The sequence below is a fragment of the Microtus oregoni genome, unplaced genomic scaffold (genome assembly GCF_018167655.1).
Source record: "Microtus oregoni isolate MIOR12 unplaced genomic scaffold, Mior012 000002F_ref0000024, whole genome shotgun sequence".
In the NCBI taxonomy this organism is placed as follows: Eukaryota; Metazoa; Chordata; class Mammalia; order Rodentia; family Cricetidae; genus Microtus; species Microtus oregoni.
The window spans coordinates 57,424,776-57,449,583 of NW_024543061.1; the positions used below are offsets into that span (position 1 = coordinate 57,424,776).

The 24,808-nt window shown below is 39.2% G+C and overlaps 1 pseudogene; it reads left to right on the forward strand.

Annotated features, from left to right (window-relative positions):
* Positions 1-15,939: 15,939 nt before the first annotated feature.
* On the forward strand, positions 15,940-16,919 carry LOC121436179 (annotated as a pseudogene).
* Positions 16,920-24,808: the final 7,889 nt, after the last annotated feature.

Consider the following 24,808-nt stretch of genomic DNA (forward strand, 5'->3'; position numbering starts at 1 on the left):
CACTGCCTGACCCATTAGTTTCAGTTTCTTATTGGCTAGCTTTTACATATTGATCTAACCCATTTCTATTAATCTGTGTAGCCCACGAGCTGGCTTACCAGGAATGATCTTAACCTGCGTCTGTCTGGAGTGGGAGAATCATGGCGACTCCCTGACTCAGCTTCTTTCTCCCAGCATTCCATTCTGTTTACTCCGCCTACCTAACGGTTGGCCTATCAAATGGGTCTAGGCAGTTTCTTTATTAATAAGAAATCACTCCCACATCATTTCCCCTTTTTCTGTTTAAACAAAAAAGAAAGGCTTTAACTTTAACATAGTAAAATTACATATAGCAAAACAGTTATCAAGCAAGAATTACAGTTACGATATTTATATCTATTTTATCTTTTATCATAACTAAGGAAAACTATAACTATCTATTCATTCTTCAACTCCATCAAAGACTCCAGAAGGATATAATACTACCTAAGTAAACAAGAAATAAGAAAACTCTAGAAATGACAGAGACATCTTGCTGCCTGGACAGTCACCCAAAGTTCTTTTGTATGGTTGGGACATCCATCTTCAGCCTTCAGGCCCATAGTATCCAGCAGACATTTCCATGAAGCAGGAAATTTTAAAGACAGTTCAGTCACTATCTGCTGTGTCCTGCAGAATGTCTCGCAGACTCTTTCATGAGTCATGAACCCCGAAAGACCATCTCACCTTTAGGCAAGTTTAGCAGTCCTCTCTCTGCGGGTTCTCTGTGTCCATTTTATGCAACAGTCCAGGCAAGAGCAGTTTCTTGCCCAAATGGCTATCAAACTCCATAAGGATCCTCTTCGATGCCCATCTTCCTCTCGAAGTAGATTGGTGCTGCCAGGAGCAGACGTGTCTCATTGTCATGAAAAGTCCTAAGTTATTAAAATATTTTAAATGCCATATTCTGTAGCCTTTGAGAGATATGAAGAATGCCTATCTGAAATATATCTCTATATATCTAGAAAATCTAAGTAACATGACTACAAACTTGACTATTATGATGATTATCCATTAACCTATATTTCTTAATTATACATTACATTTTTTAATGAACTACACAATCACAATACCTTAATCAATAGCAGAAATATGCATATACCTATAACAAAATTGACCTTAAAATCCATACCAATGTAAATTATTCATATCTATATCATATCCCCCTTTAAATGTAAAAGAACATTTATAAACAATATTTTGGGAACATGGGCGCAGTTTTTTCTCTCCAAACTGCTTCCTGCTGAATGTGGGCGCTGTTAATCAGATCATTTAGGGTGTAACCTGTGTGCCAGGTTTATCTCAGTTGGCAGTTGAGTGAAGTAATTTTTTTTAGGGTGTTCACAGGAACTTTTCGGGAGGTCGTGGTCTATCATACCAAATTGGGATAGAAGAAATCCACAGGGTCTGGTCCTCTGTGAAAACAAAAGAAGACCCTTTCCAAAGCATCATATCCTTAGACCCAAATTTTGAAGTCATACCCTCATGATATCCATTTTGGTTCCACTTGGCAGCCCATAGAATGAAATGTCTCTCTGTACTTAGCTCCTTTACAGTCAAAAATTTTAAAGAAAGCACAATGTACATAATCCAGACTCTCTGTGAATTTTCCATTTTTACGTGGCTTATTTTTTTTTTATTTCTTTTAATCTCTTAACTATCTGTACTCTGTCTCTTTAAAGACTTTACCTTTTTTTTAAGCCATTAACTTTATTTTTTATATTCTTTTTATTCTCTCTCTCAAGTCTATGTGCATTCATCCAACAGTGTGGTCTTTTATGTCTGAATCTGTTTTATTGTGAATCTGTAACATTTTTTTACTATCCAGGAGCATTTATTAAAATGTTAAGCAGTTCTTAAAAACTTAAGTTGCACCATGTACAGGTAATACGGTACCGCCTGTGTCCTGCCCAGTTGAAACCTTAAATGCGCTGTTTTTATGGTAATTACGGTAGTTTTTGCCTGAGACCAGCACAGTTCAGCATGGCAGAGCTGAGCCAAGCCGCTCCTGCCTCAGAGCCATTTGGTGCCTCTGAGCCACACACGGTTTCAGGCACACAGCAGTCCACATTGCCATCAAGCAAGCCGTAGAGCTTTACTCCAAATGCTCCATTCAAAAGCTCTGTCTCCCACAGGAGCCAGACAGAGATCGCAATGGCGGCACAGCCCAGAAAGTCACACTTTAAAATGACGCAGCTTTTTTTTCTGCTGCTGTTGCTGATTCAGGAACTCTCTCTACAGCAAGCCACCAACAAACAGCCAAAAGCTGTGTTAAACTCTGTTTTTTTCTGTGATAAAAATTAAGCTCTCTCAGGTTTTACGTGGAGTTCATTAGCACGTTGGGCGCCACTCTGTTGAAATACGGAGCGGCGGGCTGTGTCCCACCACCCAGCTAGCTTTACCCGAAATAATTACACGGAAACTGTATTCTTTTAAACACTGCCTGACCCATTCAGTTTCTTATTGGCTAGCTTTTACATATTGATCTAACCCATTTCTATTAATCTGTGTAGCCCACGAGCTGGCTTACCAGGAATGATCTTAACCTGCGTCTGTCTGGAGTGGGAGAATCATGGCGACTCCCTGACTCAGCTTCTTTCTCCCAGCATTCCATTCTGTTTACTCCGCCTACCTAACGGTTGGCCTATCAAATGGGTCTAGGCAGTTTCTTTATTAATAAGAAATCACTCCCACATCAAAAAATTTCAAGTGATATATAGGAAATGAGTGTCCCATTAAACAGTTATTTAATAATAATTAAATATTAAACAAATGTTAAAAATGCAGGCAGAAAGGCAGTGCTGTTTCTCAGGTGCCAAGCAATGTTGTCATCTAAGTTCAGAGAGGAAGTGAGAATGTGGCAAAGCCTTGCTATTGATTGGCAGAAGCACTAAATGAATTTGAACTCTAGTTTCCCTCTAAGCATAATAACGACAAAAGTCAACCTAGAGATTGAGTGAAATTACTGACGAAATATGATGTCAAGTGTTGTGTATAATAAAATATCATTCTTACTGAGTGCTCACTGAGGACAGAGCAGCTGTGGAAACCTGAATATTACACTCCCTAACTGCAGTTGACTATTGATGGCTGGCTGGGCTAAGGAGGTGCAGTTACAGGAGACCACCGTGAACTCCCTGAAATGACCCAGGGGAGAGGAGCAATGGGATGGGTAGATGAGAGACCTTAACTGGTGAGTCATGTGCATCTCAGTAATTTGTAGTGTGTTGAATATCACTATTTTTTCCCAAAAGTGGCCAAAAGAGAGAGTTACCTGGAAAAATCTATTGTCAACCTTCTCTTAATCTGAGTCCTTCCCAGACCCCATTATCATCTTTTAGTCTGGACATGTTTTTCCTGTATGCAAATTCCAGTGGCTCCATTAGTACAAAGTTCACTTTGTCCTCCTCACCCATTTGAACACTATTTTGACCTCCACTTTATCTCGTTGCTTAAGCCTCTCTCTGTAGCTGTCTGGGGCAATGCCTCCATCTTCTTTCCTTGTATTGCAGGGACATTATTTGTCTGTTTTCTCCAACATAACAAATAAGTCTTTCTCCTTTTGTGGATCCCTTTATAAAAACCAGTAACAATTTCCCACAGGTATGAGAGAACCATTTTTTCTTTTGATGCAGTGTTATCCATTAAAAATAATCCTGTCACCCAACATGAGGAGCCATAGAGAGGAAGTGACACAATTTACATTTCAACCATTTCTCTGTTTCTGTCCTTGATAATACAAATCAGTCCAGGTAAGCACATTATTTCTTTGAAGCATCCCTCAATCACAGGTCCTTATTCTCTCAATGTTCCTGGTCCCAATTTAGCATCTTGATGTGGTAGGAACCAGGCTGGTTGGCTAGTACAAGGTACTTTTATACACGGCAAGTCTGGATGGAGGACAGAGGCTATGGGTCTCCATGTACAGAGTAAACTCTCTATAAGCATGGTGTGTAGACAATCCCAGATTGCAATGATCCCTGGTCCATGTTGCATTCATGATCCAAGTGGAGAGTCTTAGAACTCAATAGCTCTAAGACAGATTTGGAGGTTCAGGATTTGATCTCTAGCCCTGGAATTCAGACAGATAAACAAACAAGGAAAACCCAGTCCCTGGGTCTTGTATGCTCATTACAAGGGTATGAATGCCTCATGACTTTAGCAGGTTAGAATTACCAACCTTCTGCCTCTGAACCTATGCAAAGTGAGCTGAACACAAGCACCCATCTTTCTTGAATGCAGATGCCATGTGACCATCTGCCTCTTTCTCCTGCCTCCCTGCCTTCAATGCCATGATGGACTATACCCTGGTACTGTACTGTGAGCCAAAATAAACCCAGAATTCTATAAGTTTCTTTTCTCAAGTATTCATTACACCAACGAGAAAAGTAACTATTGTACCATTCATTAAAATCTATGTGAAATTCAGGAAATAAATCTTTCAAATGTACAATGTGACAAAGTTTTTATTTATTTTACAACTTCCCAGAACATATAAGATGGTACACGATGGAGAAAGTCTAAGTGTAAACACTGTGGGACTACTTTATTCCTTCAGTTTACTGAAGAACTGTAAAAGAATACATTTTATTTATTTAAATGTAAGTCAGGTGTGAAAATTCACACATTGCCTCACTCTTACAAAAATCAAAGTTACAGGAAAGGTGGTCATGAAAAACACTTTCAAAGTCATCTGAAAATGACCACTGGAAATGAATGTACTATATTAATCAAATAGGAATTAATTTATGTATGATGTTGGAGAGCATGCATAATGTGAAAAATGTTTGTAAAAACACTGTCTCTCTTATTGCTGCATGGTTTTGTGTTAGTGTGTATTAATTGTACTAATTATCAGCTTCATGATGACATTTTTATTCAAGTTTGTTATGTATTTGGTCATATTCAATCCTTAATTTGTAATGTATATTTCTGGGTGGTAGAATTCCTCTTTCATGGCTATATTATATAAGAAACACGTGTAATTAGAAAATCACAAAAAAGAGAAATAAACATGTGTAAGTCTAGTACATGTGATTTTATTTAAATCATCCAATAAAAATTTTCCATTTTTAAAAAATAATGTGTATGGCTCTGTAATTGTTACAGGGAAGGAACAATAATCCAACAAACCACATGGACCTCTTTCAGCTGCAGAAGGCAAAGGCTCCCTTCTATCACCCATCCCTTCCCACACACTAACTGTACACAGAATGGATTTCCTCAGGAATGCAATTTTATAAAGAAACACTAGGAATAAAAATTGCTCTTGTAGACCAGGCTGTCCTCGAAATCACAGAGTTCAGCCTGCCTATGACTTCAGAGTGCTGGAATTAAAGGTGTGTACCACCACTGCCTGGCCATGAGGAAGGTTTTTAATACTTCCAGACTGTAAAAGGAGCAGCAGGCCACTTCCCGCCACCTGGCTCCCCGACTAGTTTACACCTGAAATAATTACAAGGAAACTGTATTCATTTAAACACTGCCTGGCCCATTATTTCTAGCCTTATATTGGCTAACTCTTACATCCTAATTAACCCATTTCTAATAATCTGTATGTCACCACGAGATCGTGGCTTACCAGGAAGATTCTAACCTACGTCTATCTTGGGCCAGAGCTTCATGGCGTCTGCCACACTGCCTTCTACCCAGCATCCTGTTCTGTCTACTCCACCTACCTAGTTTTCTGCCCTATCAAAAAGCCAAGGCAGTTTCTTTATTTAACCAATGAAATCAACACAAAACAGAAGACACCCCTACATTACTAGACCAGTGTTTGTTGATCACAGCCTTGTGAGAAGTCCTAGCAGAAACCACCTGAATCACCAGCTGAGACCAAAGGAGAAGTAGAAAAAAAGGGTTTTGTTTTGTGCTTTCATTTGTGCTATTACTTGGAATGCATTGTCCAGACATCACAATCCCTACCCCTGGAGCCTGCATTGAATATCGGATGTGAAGCCTGACATGGAGCACAGCTGGCTTACCATGTATCACATTCTTATGCAATGCTCTCACTCCCTATTCCAATATCCCCTCAGTTAAGGATAGCACTTCAATCTCACCCCCTCTCCCTGCTGGGATTTTGTCTTATTTGAGCATGCATAGGTCACAGCCACTGTGAGTTCTTACGGACAATTTCCCTGCTATGTCCAGAAAACATTTTCCTTGTAGACATCCACCATCCTTCCATCCTTGGCTCATACACTCTTTCCAAACCCTCCTCCATGATGATCCCTGAACCTTCAGAGGAGGGGTTTGAGATAGATATCCCATTTATTGCTGAACACCCTGTAGTTCTTCTTCTATGCATACTGTCAGTTGTGGGTCTGTGTGTTCATTGCCGTCTATTTCAAAAAGAAGTTGAGGGTTCAGAGATGCACTGATATATGGGAATGGGGGTTTGAATAAGAATGGCTTTATGGGCTCATGGATTTGAGTGCTTGTTCACCAAGGAGAGGCAGGCACTATTAGGAGGTGTGGCCTGGTTGGTATAGGTGTGGCCTTGTCAGAAAAAGTGAGTCACTGAGGGTGGTCTCTGATGTCTCTAAAGCTCAAGGCAGGATCAGTGTTTCTCTTTTTCTGCTGGTTATGGATCTGGATGTAGAACTCTCAGCTTCTTCTCCTATACCATGTTTGCCTGGGTGCCACTATGTTCCCTGCCATGTCAACAGGGACAGATCATCTGAAACTGTAAGCAGCTCCAATTAAATGCTTTCCTTTCACTGCTTGGGGACCAGCTTCTAGCAGTGCATGGCTGAAAGGAAATCCACAGAGTCCACATACCATGACATTTTTAACAGAGCAGGTAAAGGGAAAAGACCCATACACTCTCTTGGTGGTTTCCTTCTTAACTGTTCTTCTGTATTCTTCTATTTTGTATTCTGTCTCTACAGATTATATAACCCAATAAAATCTTTCAGGCAATATAGGAATTGCAATGTGGTTACATTTTATTTTTCAAGTGAATGAGTATAATGAATAAAGTTAAAAACATGTTTATCATCCCTCATATGATTAAAACAAGGTCATCCCAAGAGCCCACAAACCTTTACATCTAAGTAACTTGTTATAAATTAACAGACTATGAACAAGCAGGCCATTTTTCTCAACCACTTCTTTTATCAGCAGGCTGCATATTGCAATTACAAAGAAAGACTCAGTCACTTTATTATTCATCTTGAAAGGTAATATTTTAAGAAATCTTAAAGGAATCACAAACCCAAACTTTTACACATGAAAAAAAATGAGGCAGCTCTGATTTAAATCTTCAGGATGCATACCAACTCATCAATAATTTTTTTATATCAGGAAATTGAGACCAAAAATAGGTACAAGGAATTAATCATTATCTTTGATCACCAACCGATCCTAGCAAGGAAAGTACATTACCTCGTAACAACTGGACTGCTTTGTGTTTTTGATCCTAACCTAATGAATCTATAAATCAGCTGTGTCCTTCTGAACTTTAGATTGTGTTCTAGGGTTTTCATCTCAAAGCTATTGTCAAACCAATTGATCTAACCTGAAGTTATTCTAAGGTTTGTCTCAGCTATGATGCACACCAAAACCTACGACTGCATCCTTTTCTTAAATTGATTTTTATTGAGCTCTACATTTTTCTCTGCTCCTCTCCCTGCCTCTCCCCTCCCCTTCAACCCTCCCCCAAGGTATCCATGCTCCCAATTTACTCAGGAGATCATGTCTTTTTCTACTTCCCATGTAGATTAGATCTATGTATGTCTCTCTTAAGTCCTCATTATTGCCTAAGTTCTATGAGATTGTAATTTGTGGGCTGGTTTTCTTTGTTTTATGTTTAAAAACCACTTATGAGTAAGTACAAGCATCTTTCAACATTAAGGTTAAGAGAATTCATGCAAGCCTGACTCCTGGGACTCATTTGTTTTTTTTTTTTTAAATCATTGACTATGATCAACTATGATCTATGCTGCTCATTAGGTGAAACTCATAGGCCCTAGCTTTGTAACACTTCCTAATATTTATTTTTAATCATCAAAACTCTATTTAAACTAATATTATTTTTATCAATTAGACGGTACAATTTAAGAAGACATCATCTCTATATTACTCCAAAGGTAAAATGCCCAGTAAAAGGAGTGTTTCCATGAGATCAACACACTACATTATGGGCAGTGAGGCTCTCCCCAGACCCATTTATACCATGCCAGGTGCCAGAGAAAGATGGCAGCAGCAAACAAGCAAAGGCTCAGCAGAAGCAAAAATCGTTCTGGAGTCTGGAGTCTGGAGCCTTGTCTATCCAAGATTCACCCATCAGGGATTCACCTCCTGGCAGAGGGACACCTCAAACTTCACTTGCCACCTGCTGTTTCTCTGACAAGACCGCCAGCATCTCTTCCCTGCTTGCTTATTAAATGAAGTGTGTGCATCTCTCTTTGAGCAGAGCATACTGGGAGTCTGTGTCTGAAGATGACTGAAAGAAGAAATAGAAGTAGAATAACTAATCCTTTTTCAATTCCCAAATTAATAAGAAAACTCCATAAAGAATAATTTTTGAACAAAATTGTTGACTGAATTGCTGAGGAGATGTGTAGACTAGGATGACTAATGGCACTAATCTGAGAAATGAAGTGTGTTCATATTGATAGCAAGCTGGGAACTATTCCAAACACCTCCTAGGTGTCTGTATCTGACCCCGGGAAATCTCTGACCCATTGAAAGGCAGAGGAGCAACACAAATTCATCCATAGTTAGCAGGATGTGCTGTGCTTAAGTATGTCTTATAAGTTTGAATCTGAGTTCCCATGTAAAGAATGACTTCTTCTCAAGCCTTTTATCTGCCAGCCTTGGATCAATCCCTTTCTGAGAAATTAATGCCAGTGAAACATTTCTAGATGGAGAGTTCACATGATTAGCTCTGTGTAGTTGCTGTTGGCAGTGCTGACCACACAATGGCTATTAAAACAATAATGCCAAGAATGAATATAGCCATGAATCTTTTTGGTCATGAGAGAGTTAGCAAACCATTCTAATGCTAATAAAGCAGAAACTTCCTATCGGGGCAGGGAAAGATTAATTGGTAGCAGCCACATATGACAGCTGATGAACAGTAAGGAAAGCATTGGGATTTGTTGTAGAGTTAATACAATTTGTTAAATAACAGGTTTTTTTTTTTACAGAGAATGTACTATATAGATCCATTTGTTATAATATTCATAAGTTCTGTCTCTCCTGAATACAAAATAGCAAATGAGACACAACACAAGACTTGTTGAAGGAGCTGCAGGCTGCTTTCTGCCACCCAGCTCCCGGCTGCCTGGCTAGCTTATGCCCCAAAATAACAACACACAAACTGTATTAATTTAAACACTGCTTGGCCCACTAGCTCTAGCCTCTTACGGGCTAATTCTCATATTTTGCCTAACCCACTTTTAGTAATCTGTGTAGCCCACGAGGTGGCTTACCAGGGAAGATCTTAACCTGCAGCTGTCTGGAGTGGGAGAATCATGGCGACTCCCTGACTTGGCTTCTTTCTCCCAGCATTCTGTTCTGTCTACTCCGCCTACCTAATTTTCTGTCCTATCAGGCCAAGCAGTTTTCTTTATTAGTTAACCAATGAAAGCAACAGATAAGATACAAGACCCACCTCCATCATAAGACTGAATTCCAAAAGGCAAATAACCAGATTGTGAAGGTAATTTAAAGTTAGTATAATCAAGTGATGTGGGATTAATCTCTTTATGCTGTGAATACCATTGGTTAATCAAGAGATTGTCTTGGCTTGTCATAGGCCAAAAGAGTAGAACTACATGGGGAAAACTAAACTGATGCTGGGAGGAGGAAGACAGAATTGTAAGACGCCGTGTAGTCGCCACCAGGAGCAGACATGATGGAACCTTGCCAGTAAGCCACAGCTATGTGATAATAGACAGACTAGTAGAAATGGGTTAAATTAATATGTAAGAGTTAGTCAATAAGAAGCTAGAGCTAATGGGCCCAAACAGTGTTTTAAATAATTAAGTTTCTCTGTGATTATTTTGGGGCTGAGCAATCGGGAACTAACTAGCAGCCGCCTTACTACACATATGTATATATTTTAGGAAGCTTCTACAGTAGTAGGTTTCCATATGACTTTTTAAAAAGACTTCTAGTATCCTTCCCTATATTCTCTTCTTTACTCTTTCCTCCCATCTCCCATGCCATCTCTTCTTTCCTGTTTGATTATTCCTCTATAAACATTTAAACCAATATCTCCTTTTCCCATTGCCCAATTCTACATCCCTACTTTCCATAGGTATTCCAAACAAACATAGGTATTCTAAATTTTCAAAACTAGAATACACAAAAAGAGAAAACATGCAATGTTTATTTTCTAGGTCTGGGTGACCTCACTCAGAATGATTCCCTCCAGCTCTTTCTACTCACCTGGAAAATTCAGAACTTTATATTTTAATCATCTGAATCACATTCTGTAGTGTGGATGTACCCCTTGTTCATCATCCACTCACCAGTCAGTGGTCATCTATATTGCTTCTCACTGGCCATTGTGAAAGAGCAGCAATGAGCAGTAGTGAGAAAGTATCTTTGCAATAGAATATAGAGACTTTTAGGTATATGCCAAAGATGTGTATGTTAGGTATGGTTTCTGTTGCTGTGATGACATACCATGACCGTGACCAAAAGCAGCTTGAGACAGAAAAGGATTATTTCAGCTTTTAGAGGGACTTCAGGGAAGGAACTAAGTTGAGAGCCTGGAGACAGGAACTGCAGCAGAGGTCATGGAGGGATGTTGCTTAGCAGAATCCTCTCCATGGCTTGCTGATCTTATACAGCCCTGGTCCACCTGCCAAGAAATGACACCTTCTACAATGGAATGGATCCTCCCCCATCAATCTCTGATGAGGAAAATTTCCCCACTGATTGCCTACAGGCCAATTTTCAGAAGCATTTTCTCAGCTGTGGTTCCCTCTTTTCAGATAACTTTGTGTCATGTGAAAATAAATGAGCCAGCACAATTGGCCCCTTGTCACCTTGATGCTCAATCACATCATTATTCAGTTAGAGCCTTTCCTTTCTCATTGTCCCCAAGATGACATATTAGCATTAATATCACAATTATATAGCCTTGTCCAACTTCGATGTGATGGCTTCTGTTCTTTCTTATTATATTTTATTTTGTTAAGTTTTGTTATTATCTCTTAGAGGTCTTTTTTTCTTAATGAGAGACTGAAAGGGAGTGGATCCAGATGTTAGGTGAAGTTGAGAAAAACTGGGAGGAGTAAAGGGAGGGAAAATGGTAATCAGCACATGTTGTATGAGAAAATAATTTATTTTTAATAAAAGGTTAAAAATATTAAGATAAAATTACAATATAAAGCATTCCAACTTTTATGAGTCCCACTGTTTTTAAAAGTTAAACATGTAGTCTTTCAAAAAAAACTTTAAAACTTTAGAACATTTTAAGTTGCTGTCAAAGGTCTAAGTTTCTCGACAATATCCAAAGTCTCACCCAAATCTATATTGATGCCCATGGGCCCTGCAACCACCAGGGGGCCATGACAGTCTCCTGAGGCCATGTTGATATCTTGGTTCATGTGCTGCTGAGGACCATGTCTGGGTCCAAAATCTTATTGCAGTTGAGGTCTGTGTTGACGTCTCTGTCCTGTGTCCAAAGGCCATGTGTACTTAAAAATGTATATATGCTTGGGAGAGAGAAGCAAAAGAGTATAGACAGTTATGAAAATAAGTTTAAAAAATATAACAAAGTCTTTCAAAAGACAGTAAAAGTAATATAAAAGAGCACAGACAGTCATGGATTAAAGGAGTAAAGAAAAAATAAGCCATGTAAAGATGGAACATACACAGACAGTCTGGACTATGCATATTATTGTGTTTTCTTTGAATTTTTGACGCAGAGAGACATTTGATTCTCAGGAGTGCTAAGTTAAACCATTATAAAGATATCTTGACTTCAAAATTTGGGTCTATAGATATGTTGTTTTTAAGATGAGAACCTGTGAATTCCTTCCAGGCTAATGCCATTTGATGGAAGAAGACCCCCAAAAGGTCTCTATAAACTCTTCAAAATATTTTATCCAACAAACATCAGGAAGCAATTTGGAAAGAACAACTCCCAAATTCCCAAAGTGAATGTTTAGAAATGTTTATTTTCATTCAAAGGGGGTTGATTATAAATGGTTAAATGGTCACAGTCAATTTCTTTCTAGACAATGGGGAGAGAAATATGTTATAGAGATGAATATTTGGCATTACTATGGATCTTGGTCTATTGATACATATTTAAGGTTGATTTTGTTATACTGTGTATATGTATTTTTGCTCTTGTTTAAGGTATTATGTTTGTACAGCTCATTTAAAATTGTAGTGTATAGTTAAGAAATACAGATTAATAGATAGTCATCTATAATAGTCAAACTGTAGTCATGTTAATTAGGTTTTCTAGATGTATAGAGATATATTTCAAGTAGATTGATAATATTTAACACTCCACAGACCAACAGAATATGGCATTTAAAATGTTTTAGGAACTTAGACTTTTCTTGACAGTGAGACATGTCTGCTTCTGGCAGCACCAATTTCTTCAGAGAAGTTGATGGGCATTGAAGAAATTCGTTATGGAATTTGCCTTCAATGTGACAAGGCTAGCCATTTGGGCAAGAAACTGCTCTTGCCTGGACTGCTTGATGGTATGCTATATGAACTGGACATGCAAGACCCACAGAAAAACAATTGCTGAACTTTCCAAAAGATGGGATTGTTCTTCAGGATTCTTGCTTCACAGAAGAAACTGCTAGATATTCTGCAGGACACAGAAGAAAACAACTGATGAACTCTGCCATTAAGGCTGAGAAGATCTTCAAATTTCCTGCTTCGTGGAAAAGTCTGCCAGATACTATGGGCCTGTAGGCTGAATATGGATGCCCCATTATTACAGAAGAACTTTGGGTGGCTGTCCAGGCAGCAAGATGTCTCTATCAATTTTAGAACTTTGGAAGTTGCTTACAATGAACTTCCTGTTTACTTAGGCAATATTATATCCTTCTGGGATCTTTGAAGAGTTGAAGACAGATAGTTATAGTTATGATAAAAGATAAATAAGATATAAAACTTTAGCCTCACAAAATAGGATAGATGATAGGGTATTTTCCTTATTTTACTAAATGTAAATGGACTAAATATTGCAACTATAATTCTTGCTTGATAACTGTTTTGCATATGTAAGTTTATTATTAAAAAAGTAACACCATCCTTTTTCTTTGACAGAAAAGGGGAGATGCTGTGGGATTCCCCTCTATATACTGTGAATATGTTTCATTACCATTGGTTAATAAAGAAACTGTTTCAGGCAATGGCCTTACATGTAAAGCCAGGTGGTAAATCTGAACAGATACATAAAGAAAAAGTAGGCAGAATCCAGGAGACACCATGTAAGTGTTGAAGGAGACAGACACTTGATCCTTACCAGTAAGCCACAGCCTCATACCGATACACAAATTAATAGAAATGAATTAATTCAAGATGTAAGAGCTAGCTAGAAATATACCTGAGTCGTTTGCCAAACAGTGTTGTGATTAATGTAGTTCTGTGTGATTATTCAGGTCTGAGCAGTGGGGAAATGAATGAGCAGACTCTGCCTACACCAATTTAGTGAATTATATCTGTAATGAGTGTTTATTATGTTATTACTCTTTCTCTGGAAAAACCTGACTTGCACAGTGGCCTAACAATTAAGTTCTCTATGTGCCTTTATAAAAAATAGATCAAGGCATGCTGTATAGTTTTCTAATCTTGGCTGGTTTGATAATCGTTGTGAATCTCAGGCTGGCCTCAAGCTCACACTAATCCTCTTGCCTTAGGTACATGAATGTATGGATCATAGGCATGTGCCATGAATGTTAGCTAACTCCATTTGACCTTTCAATCCTGCATTAAAAATATTATGCAACTTGGAAATTAATGAACTTTGGAGGGTTATATATGTTCCACTTTCAAATATTTTCATGAAGACATTTGCAAGCTCATATTTTGTGCACAATGAAAGAGCAGCCATTATGCTTAATAATTTTTTAAATTATTAGATATAATAATACAGTATACAAATTTACTATTAATTTTACAACTATTAATTGAATGGTATTCCATTCACAACCATGATAAATTACCAATCATGAGGGATCCTACAGTCACACAGGTCTGTGGATGGCTTGGTTCCATATATTAATGATACTTAGTGTCTCTTGGTGCTGCCCACTGGACCTGGTAGACCCTGATTAGTATCAAGAGACAGTCCGGTGCTAAATATATGTTCGGACAAATTCATATCGCTTTCATCTCTGCTTCTGGTGGTGTAAGTATCTTCTCAGTCTTGGAATATGTACATGTTTGTTGGAAATATCCTTAATGGGGGTAGCAAATTCAGTGCTTTGGAAAGCACTTAAGAAAAATAGCATCTTTGTAGAAAATATCTGTGTTCCATCTTGCCTTGAACCCTGTCTGGAGTATGTTCCTAGCAGCAGGGCTTCTAGCTGATGCTGGAGCATGCAAGGGAGCATTTGATGTGGGGGACTGGAGATGCAGAAAAGCTTTTTGGGAATTCCAGGTGAACTCACTTCTCAATTCTTAGAGAACAGTGAGGTGATGTGAGTTTTTGTTTACGTATGGAGTAATAAAATTGGTTTAATCCACTGAGAAATAAAATTGGTTTAATCCAGTTCTCAAGCTTTTAGTTGATTGGAGAAGATCTGCCTGTCTTCACCCTGTCCAGCACTGGAGTTACAGATGGACTTCACCACTCTGGCCTTTTACAGGGGTTGGGATCTGAACTCACACTTGGGTAGCAAGCACTTTGCCTGCGGTCCCACTTGTTCAGCATCCTGACATTCTTAAATATCTGGACTAAGAAGATCAAGTGATAGAATTTCTCCCTGGACTGACCATCAAGCACAAAATAGAGGGGAAAAATTTCTCTTTCACTGTCTATCTGGGGCTCTAGATGAGAGCAGCCAGACATGAACCTATGACAATCCAACTAGAGTTACTTATGTGCCTCTTCTGATCTAATTCACTTCGTAGGAGTGCAGATGGGACTCCGGGACTCCAGGATGTTTTGCTGATAATAATATTGCCAAACATGGACACAAATGCTAAGGTATGATGAAGGAATATATTTCGTAGGCTAAATGTTTTTTGTGAGTTAAAACTTTTAAAGATTAGTTTTTATTCTTTGTGTTGAGTATTTTACTTTCATGAGTATATGTATATAGCTTGTATGCTTAGTGCCCTCAGAGGTCAGAAGAGGAAACAGGATACCCTGGAAATGGAGGTAGAGATGATTATGGGTTGCCATGTGGGTTCTGGAAACTGATCCTAGGTCTTCTGCATAAACAACAAATACCTTTACCTGCTGAGCCATCTCTCTAGTATCTATGAGTTAACCTTTGGTTTCTCTTGTTTGTTCTGTTTTCTTTTATTTTGAATAGATAGGAACCAAAAACATAGATTCACACATTTTAGAGAGGCATTCTACCTCCAAGTGATACCCCCAGATCCAGGTTGATTTTTCAAGTTGTTATTTTCCATTTGCAATCTTTGTCTGTATTGCTTGAAAGCTATTTTATCAGAAATATGTATAATAATTAAATACTGAGCAACTTGGTAAAATCATCAACACTGATGAATGACATTGTCTCTAATGGAGGTTGTGGCACATGCAGGTATACTACAGTTAGTATTTTAGGGTACATGCAATGTAAAGACAGTCATAGTCTAAATTTTTTCATTTTATTTAGCAATGGACAAAATGGCATATTGAATGCACTGACTACAAGCCCGATTGCCTTCCCACGTCATTTACAGTTTTAGTAACACACAGTTCTCCACCTTTCAGTCACGGTTCTGCAAACCCCTCGGTGACAGACTGAAGACATGGACATGCTGATGACAGAGGCAACCAGGAATGGGACAGCCATCCAGGAGTTTATCCTCGAGGGGTTCCCTGCAGTCGAGCACCTGGGGATCCTCCTATTTCTAGTGCACTTGCTGGCCTACTTGACTTCCCTCATGGGCAACATGCTCATAATTGCCATCACCTGTGAGGACCACCGCTTACACACACCCATGTACTTCTTCCTCAGCACCTTCTCCTTTGTCGAGTGCTGTTTTATTTCTACTGTTATTCCCAAGCTGCTAGTCATCTTTCAGGGAGGCAAAGGATTTCCTTTGGAGCCTGCTTCACCCAAGCCTTTGTCTTTCTTTTCCTGGGGGCAACTGTTTTCTTCCTTCTTGCTGTGTTGTCCCTGGACCGGTATCTGGCCATCTGCAAACCTCTGCATTACTACACCATCATGAGCCCAAGGGTGTGCGTCTTTCTTGTTACTGTCTGTTTAGTTCTGGGATTCCTCCTCATGGCCATTCCAGTTGTGATGCTTTCCCGGTCATTTTACTGTGGCCCCAATGTCATTCCTCACTTCTTCTGTGACTTCGGACCACTGGCAAATCTCTCCTGTTCTGAAACCAGGTCTATCAAAATGCTGTTTTTTAACTTTGCTTTAATTGTTCTTTTTACATCCCTTCTTATAGCCGTCTTTGCATACAGCAACATAGTCGTCACAATAGTGCGTCTGCCATCAGCCAGGGAGCGACAGAGGGCTTTTTCCACCTGTTCCTCTCATCTCATCGTCCTCTTGCTGATGTTTGGCAGCTGTATATTTATATACATTAAGCCAAAGCAGTCAAGCAGGCTGGACACCAACAGAGAGGCTGCTCTTGTGAACACAGTAGTGACCCCGCTTCTGAACCCTGTCATCTACACCCTTCGCAACAAGCAGGTCCACCAGGCTCTCAGGGATGCACTGTCCAGGGTCAAACATCACAGATATCACAGGAAAAATGTACTTTTCTCTTGATTTAGTCTAACTCCATTTTATGTAAATGTTCTATATGAATCATCTAGTATATTATTTCTTTCAAATTCTGCTTGTGTGTTCTTAGAATGAAGACTGACTTATCCAGTAATTCCCTCTGAAGGTTTTAATAATCGTTTGTTGAAAATCTTTATATATTTGCTCCGGTGGCAATTAAAACCAAAGTCTCTTACATATTACATAGGTGTTACATTTTAAACAAAACGTTCCAATTATCAATGCAGTTATTTGATATATGTTGGGTCTGGGAAGCTAGGGTTTCACACATCTTTTGTAGTGATGGAGAAACTAAGAGGGACTATGAGGATAGAGTTGGGAATAGAGAAGTAAACTCATGAGTACCAAGAATATAAAATGTATTCAACAACAGATTTATGTGATCATCATGCCAATATTTAAATGATGCCTTAACAATAACTGTCATGATAGTAATAAATAATTTAACACCACTCACTGCAATTATTTCCCATGAAGAACGTTTATCTATAAGCTGACATTGTTACACCTCTAGTTTTCACCATGATGAAAAGCACTAATATCCAAAGTCCCCATTGCTTTCATTCACTTGCCAGGCTGATTCCAGTCTGAGCCTCAGAACTGAAGGACCAACAAAGGGCCAGAGAGCTAGGAATGTGAAGCAGAGTGCAGTTGTTTTGTCAGCTCCCATGCTGGGAAATGCAAACAATGCAGGAGAAGTTACTTCTGAGGGGAAAGAAGTCTAACTGTGGTGATAACCTGTTGAGATGACTTTATGGACAGGGTCAGGTCTTCATCTGAGCACTAAGGAGAAACGAATCTGTTGATTAATCATGAGTCATGAGATGAGCTGCATAGGTAACAAGGGAGGAAAACACTTTTGTCCTGGTTAGTTTTGTTGTCAGTTTGGCCCTCAGTTGAAGAAATTATAGAAAGGACCAATTGAAAGAAATATTGAGGCTACAGAGTTAAATCCAAAATCACAATAATGACAAAGTTTAAGTAGATTAAAACCATTTTTTCTTAAAAAGAGGCGTTAGCTATGATTAATTATGTCATAAAATTTAGGGACATAGAGACAGCTTTAAGTTCAAAACTACAAAATTGCAAAAAAAAAGCTAATGATATTGAAATAATAAAGTAGACTGATAAATGAAGACATAGTAAGTATATGTGTGCGTGTAGACAATGGTAGTTTTAAAATGTAGGAAAATCTGTAATCAATAAAAAGATTATAAAGAACACACAACCGTGGTTGGAAGTTCTAACATCATTGTTTCAGTGAGTAATGAGAAGATAACAGTAAGTTCAGATTTACTTAAACCCATCCATGAAACAATTGGGTTGAATAATCATTGCAGGTTCTTTCATTTTCCACTGGTGGGATGCCCATTGCTTTCATGTGCACATGGGGATTTTTCATGATAGACTTTCTTCTGGGCAGTAAGCTCAATCTCAAAACTCTTTACAAGAATGGAAATATAGAATATGTTCTTCAGCCACAGAGTAAATGAGAATAATATCAAAAGTAGCAATAAATTATCCAAGAGAGCTTAACATTTAGCTGTAAAGAACTCATTGTAGAAACTGAGTCCTACCCTGACTCCAAACTTGCCTATTCTCTTGCAACCTCAGTGGAACTCTGAAACACATCCTGCTACTACACAGAGAAAACCAAGAGGTAGTGACCAGTCACCTGGCAGGACACCCCACTCGCTAGGCCTGCCATACAGGGGCAACATCCTGGACTCCTCCCTCACCCGCCTCGGGTTTTCTAGCCAATCAGTAGGAGAGTTTCCTGTAAGAAGACTGACCCAATATTCTGCCCCCATCCACCAGACCCTGCAAGCCACAAGTCCCAACCCACCCCCAAACTTGCCTATATTCCTGCAACCTCGGTGGAACTCTGAAACACAGTTTGCTACAATACAGAGAGGACCAAGAGAACCAGGAGAGCAGACCAAAAAAGCAGGATAAGAGAGATCACAGTGGCTCCCTGAGACACAGACGTTGACAGTACAGAGGATACCAAGAACAGGTTTCAAAGACACAGACAGCTACTGCAAGAATTGGACCAAGATGCAAAGACACTGCCAGCAACAGCTGAAGGAAGAGATGAGTAGGTGCCAATGCAAGAATTCTTCCAACAACCTAAAAAGCAACATGTTAATACCAGAACCCAGAGGTCATCCAACAGGAAGACTTGATCATCCTAACTCAGAAGAAGCAGAAGAAAATGATTTTAAACATAACTTTATGAGGATGATGTAGAACTTTAAAGAAGTGAAAAACTCCCTTAAAGAAATGGAAAAGACAAACAAAAAGTTGGAAGAAATTAATAAACCCCTCAAGAAATCCTAGAAACCAAGAAAAACAGTCAAACAGGTGAAGCAAACAGTTCAAGACTTAAAGACTGAAATAGAGATAATAAAGAAAACATAAACTGAGGGAATACAGGATATGGAAAATCTGGGTAAATGAGCAGGAACTACAGAGAAAAGTATAACCAACAGAATACAAGAGATGGAAGAGAGAATCTCAGGGGTTAAAGATACTATAGAGGAAATAGATTCATTGGTGAAAGAAAACATTAAATCCAACAAATTCTTAACACAAACATCCAGGAAATCTAAGACATCATGAAAAGACCAAACCTAAGAATAATAAGGGTAGAAGAGGGAGAAGAATTCCAGCTCAAAGGCACAGAAAATATACTAAAAAAATCATAGAAGAAAACTTTCCAACCAAAAGAAGCATATCCCTATGAAGGTTCAAGAAGCTTACAGAATATCAAATAGACTGGATGAAAAAAAAGGAGTCCCCTTTCCATATAATAATCAAAGTGCGAGTTCCTTTGTTTCTGTGGCCTGCCTGCACCAAGCGGGGTAGGCGCTTTGTCTGCGAGCTGCCCAACCAGCACGGAGGCCTGATCTTTCGGCGCCAGGAGACCCAGCATTGGGGTGAGTTTCTGGCCCACGGCGCCAGCCTGGGACGGGGAGCTCGGGGGTTTCTTGGCCCCCTGTCCTGCTTGGGCTCTCTGCAGGGCCTCTACTCCCCGGGTGCTGCCTCTTTCTTCCTGGCCCACCCAGCTTCCGTCCAGAGCCCTCCCCACTTCGCCCCCACTGCCCTCTTTTGGCGCGTGGCATCGCCCAGCCCAGCCTATCTGGGCGCTGAGTCCGAGTACCCGGGGCTCCCGGGGGGCAGCAGTTCCTTTGTTTCTGTGGCCTGCCTGCACCAAGCGGGGTAGGCGCTTTGTCTGCGAGCTGCCCAACCAGCACGGAGGCCTGATCTTTCGGCGCCAGGAGACCCAGCATTGGGAGAGTCAACATTGGGGAGAGACAGCGTTTGGTAGGCAAGGAGACCTAATCCGGTAAAAGAAGATCCATAGGGAGCATTTGGAAGAAGAGATGGGCCGACGTCAAGGCAAGAATTCGCCCAACAAGCTGAAAAGCAACATGAAGCTACCAGAAACAAGCGACCTCACAACGGGAGGACAAGAACCCCTTAATCAAGAGGAAGGAGAAAAGATTGACTTCATGAAAGTGATTGACACCCTTAAACAGCATGTAAAAAACGCCCTTATAGAAATGGATGAGAAATATAACAGAAAGTTTGAAGAATTGAATAAATCAGTGAATGATACCCTAGAAAACCAAGGAAAAACAATCAAACAGATAATGGAAACAGTTCAAGACCTGAAAACTGAAATGGAGGCAAAGAAGAAAACACAAACAGAGGGCCGTCTGGACATGGAAAATCTAGGTAAACGAATAGAGACTACAGAAACGAGCATAACCAGCAGAATACTAGAGATAGAAGAAAGACTCTCGGATTCTGAAGATACCATAGAGAAAATAAACACACTGATCAAAGAAAACAGCAAGTCCAACAAACTCTCATCACAAAACATTCAGGAAATATGGGACACAATAAAGAGACCAAACCTAAGAATAATAGGAGTAGAAGAAGGAGAAGAAGTGCAGCTCAATGGTCCAGAAAATCTATTTAATAAAATTATAGAAGAAAACTTTCCCAACCTAAGGAAAGATTTTCCTATGAAGGTGCAAGAAGCATACAGAACACCGAATAGGCTGGATCAAAAAAAAACATCCCCTCGCCATATAATTATCAAAACACAAAGCATACAGAATAAGGAAAGAATATTAAGAGCTGCAAAGGAAAAAGGCCAAATTACTTATAAAGGTAAACCTATCAGACTTACACCTGACTTCTCCATGGAAACCATGAAAGCCAGAAGGTCCTGGATAGATGTACTGCAGAAACTGAGAGACCATGGGTGCAAGCCCAGATTACTATACCCAGCCAAGCTTTCATTCACTATAAATGGAGAAAATAAAATTTTCCAGGATAAAAACAAATTTAAACAATACGCAGCCACAAATCCAGCCTTACAGAAAGTAATTGAAGGAAAATCACTAACCAAGGAGTCCAACAATGACCACAATAACTCAGACATCTAGAGACCCTTCACCAACACAAAACAAAGAAGGGAAACACACAAACTCTACGACTAAAAAAAAATGACCGGAGTTAACAACCACTGGTCATTAATATCACTTAATGTCAATGGACTCAACTCACCTATAAAAAGGCACAGGCTAAGAGATTGGATAAGAAAACAGGATCCAACATTCTGCTGTTTACAAGAAACACACCTCAACCACAAAGACAGGCACCTACTCAGAGTAAAGGGCTGGGAAAAGGCCTATCAAGCAAATGGACCTAAGAAACAGGCAGGTGTGGCCATACTAATCTCTAACAAAGTTGACTTTAAACTTAAATCAATCAGAAGAGATGGAGAGGGGCATTTTATACTCATAACAGGAACAGTTCATCAGGATGAAGTCTCAATCCTGAACATCTATGCCCCTAATATAAAAGCACCCACGTACATAAAAGAAACATTGCTAAAATTCAAGGCCGCCATCAAACCGCACACACTAATAGTAGGAGACTTCAACACTCCTCTCTCACCAATGGACAGGTCAATCAGACAGGAACCTACCAGAGAAATAAGAGAATTAGTGGAGGTAATGAATCAAATGGACTTAACAGACATCTATAGAACATTCCATCCAAATAGGAAAGAATATACCTTCTTCTCTGCAGCTCATGGAACCTTCTCGAAAATCGACCACATAGTCGGTAACAAAGCAAACATCCACAGTTACAAAAAAATATTAGTAACCACCTGTGTCTTATCAGATCACCATGGATTAAAGTTAGAATTCAACAATAATGCTACCCCCAGAAAGCATACAAAGTCATGGAAACTGAACAGTCAACTATTGAACCATAGCTGGATTAAGGAAGAAATAAAGAAAGAAATTAAAGTCTTCCTGGAATTCAATGAAAATAAAGAAACAACATACTCAAACTTATGGGACACTATGAAAGCAGTCCTAAGAGGAAAGTTCATAGCACTAAGTGCCCACTTAAAGAAAACAGAGAAAGCTCACATTGGAGACTTAACAGCCCACCTGAAAGCTCTAGAAAAAAAAGAAGCAGACTCACCTAGGAGGAGTAGAAGACTGGAAATAATCAAAATGAGGGCTGAAATCAACAAAATAGAAACACAAAAAATAATACAAAAAATCAATGAAACAAAAAGCTGGTTCCTGGAGAAAATCAACAAGATTGACAAACCACTATCCAAGCTAATCAAACGGCAGAGAGAGAATTTGCAAATTAATAAGATCAGAAATGAAAAGGGGGACATAACCACAGACACAGAGGAAATTCAGAGAATCATTAGATCTTACTACAAAAGCATATATGCCACAAAATTGGAAAATGTAAAGGAAATGGATACTTTTTTAGATAAATATCATATACCAAAGTTAAATCAGGACCTGGTGAACAATCTAAATAGACCTGTTAGTCGCGAAGAATTAGAAGAGGTTATCAAAAACCTCCCTACCAAAAAAAGCCCAGGACCAGATGGTTTCAATGCGGAATTCTACCAGATCTTCCAAGAAGATCTAATACCTATACTCCTTAATGTATTCCACAAGATAGAAACAGAAGGGTCATTACCAAACTCCTTTTATGAAGCCACAATTACTCTGATACCAAAACCACTCAAAGACTCAACCAGGAAAGAGAACTACAGGCCAATCTCACTCATGAATATCGACGCAAAAATCCTCAACAAAATACTGGCAAATCGAATCCAAGAACACATCCGAAAAATTATCCATTATGATCAAGTAGGCTTCATTCCTGAGATGCAGGGCTGGTTCAACATACGAAAATCTATCAATGTAATCCAGCATAGAAATAAACTGAAAGAAAAAAACCATATGATCATTTCATTAGATGCTGAAAAAGCATTTGACAAAATTCAACATCCATTTATGTTAAAAGTCTTGGAGAGATTAGGGATACAAGGGTCATACCTAAATATAATAAAAGCTATATACAGCAAGCCGACAGCTAACATCAAATTAAACGGAGAGAAACTCAAAGCCATCCCACTTAACTCAGGAACACGACAAGGCTGTCCACTCTCCCCATACCTCTTCAATATAGTGCTTGAAGTTCTAGCAATAGCAATAAGACAACATAATGGAATCAAGGGGATTCGAATTGGAAAGGAAGAAGTTAAACTTTCGTTATTTGCAGATGATATGATAGTGTACATAAGCGACCCCCAAAACTCCACCAAAGAACTCCTACAGCTGATAAACAGCTTTAGTAATGTGGCAGGATACAAGATCAACTCCAAAAAATCAGTCGCCCTCTTATACACAAAGGATATGGAAGCAGAGAGGGAAATCAGAGAAGCTTCACCATTCACAATAGCCAAAAACAGCATAAAATATCTTGGGGTACATCTAACCAAGGAAGTGAAAGATCTATTTGACAAGAACTTTAAGGCATTGAAGAAAGAAATTGAAGAGGATACCAAAAGATGGATGGACCTCCCTTGCTCTTGGATTGGTAGGATCAACATAGTAAAAATGGCAATTCTACCAAAGGCTATTTATAGATTCAATGCAATCCCCATCAAGATCCCATCAAAATTCTTCACAGATCTGGAGAGGACAATAATCAACTTTATATGGAAAAACAAAAAACCCAGGATAGCCAAAACAATCCTATACAATAAAGGATCTTCTGGAGGCATTACCATCCCTGACTTCAAACTCTATTACAGAGCTACAGTAATGAAAACAGTGTGGTACTGGCATAAAAACAGAGAAGTCGACCAATGGAATCGTATAGAAGACCCGGATTTTATCCCACAAACCTATGAACACCTGATTTTCGATAAAGGAGTTAAAAGTATAAAATGGAAGAAAGAAAGCATCTTCAACAAATGGTGCTGGCACAACTGGATGTCATCTTGTAGAAGAATGAAAATAGACCCTTATCTATCACCGTGCACAAAACTCAAGTCCAAATGGATTAAAGACCTCAATATCAGCCCGAACACACTGAACCTGATAGAAGAGAAAGTGGGAAGTACCCTACAGGAGCTGGGCACAGGAGATCGCTTCCTATGTATAACCCCAGAAGCACAGACATTAAGGGCAACATTGAATAAATGGGACCTACTTAAACTGAGAAGCTTCTGTAAAGCAAAGGACATAGTCAATAAGACACAAAGGCAACCTACTGATTGGGAGAAGATCTTCACCAACCCCACAACAGACAAAGGTCTGATCTCCAAAATATATAAGGAACTCAAGAAACTAGACTTTAAAATGCTAATTAACCCAATTAAAAAATGGGGCACTGAACTGAACAGAGAATTCTCAGCAGAGGAAGTTCAAATGGCCAAAAGACACTTAAAGTCGTGCTCAACTTCCTTAGCAATCAGGGAAATGCAAATCAAAACAACTTTGAGATATCATCTTACACCTGTCAGA